This window comes from Monopterus albus, unplaced genomic scaffold, assembly GCF_001952655.1.
Source record: "Monopterus albus unplaced genomic scaffold, M_albus_1.0 scaffold115.1, whole genome shotgun sequence".
In the NCBI taxonomy this organism is placed as follows: Eukaryota; Metazoa; Chordata; class Actinopteri; order Synbranchiformes; family Synbranchidae; genus Monopterus; species Monopterus albus.
Window position 1 is genome coordinate 1,133,725 of NW_018127995.1, and position 1,258 is coordinate 1,134,982.

The following is a 1,258-nucleotide window of genomic DNA, read 5'->3' on the forward strand; positions in this document are numbered from 1 at the left end:
GTTGAACTTGTAGACAGGTGTGTCCGTTAAGTCCATAAATCAGCGCACAGGCCATAGAAGAGTCCTACAGGTGATGTTTGCCTGGATTTGAGCAGATGAAGCTTCTGGTGCAGACTGCCCAATATACCGAAAAAAGGGCAGCAAATGTCCAGATTACTGACTCATTCTCCCCTTTTGCTTCAGTCAAGCATGATGGGAACTGTAGTCCAAGCTCATTGTGCTAAATTATAACCAGGAGTGAGAAAATCTATTCACATTTGCTTTTTTTACTGCATGTTTTTGACAGAGCCAAGGTTCCATGTGTCTGATCTCCATGTACACACGAGTATACCTGCGTTGAGAGAAAAACATTTAGAGCTAAAACCTGTAAAGTACTACTCATGCATCAGCTAAACGATATTGTATGACTGTGTTAGTAAATTTAAATGACAGAGCTGAGGGAACAAAAGTATTTTGAATGCACAGATAACTAAAGTAGGGATTTAGGCAGATGTTAGAACACAGAATCCCCCCCCCACGCAGCGCTGTGTCACCTGGGATGCTTTTAATTTGAAAGATTTCTCATATCCTGTCTTGCTGATGTTTGGATGGGCTCTTATCCTGCTTGTTTCACATCCTGTTGTGAGCTGTGTGACGTCACGGGCGACTCAGGTCTCTGCTCACATTGCTTGTGAGGTACATTTGATGCTGTTAATACATAAGAACACATGTAAACGCACTCGCTTCACTTCATTCTCCCACTCCATATGTGGACGACTTGTCATCACTGCGTGATTCTGTCCTTCCCTCCTACCCCCTCCCTCCTAACCTTCCATGGCAGGTATCCCTGGTAGCAGTCTGGCACTGGTACCCTCCAGCCATAACAGGGACGTACAGCTCAAAACAAGAATAGTCTTCAGAGGAACATTAAAAATCATCCTCTGGTTGTGAAAAGGATGAACGCCCTGCTCCACCTCCCCTCACCTCCCCCCCTCCCCCTCCCCCTGTCAGCCCACCGGGGGGCGCCACGTTGACTTCACAGTATTAAAACAACAGCGACAAAAAGACATCCCTGTACATTGTTATTGAATGCAGTACACTGATAATCTTGTATCTTGTAGAAATTTAGCCTCTGTTTTTTGCTTAGGAAACTGTGGAGAGGAGTATCCAGTATATAAAGAGGTATTATGGAACAAGACTTCCTGGTATTTATGATAGTGAACCCCCCCCCCTCTCCCCTTTTGGTCTGTTTTTCTTTTGGCTCTCACTCCTCCCTCTT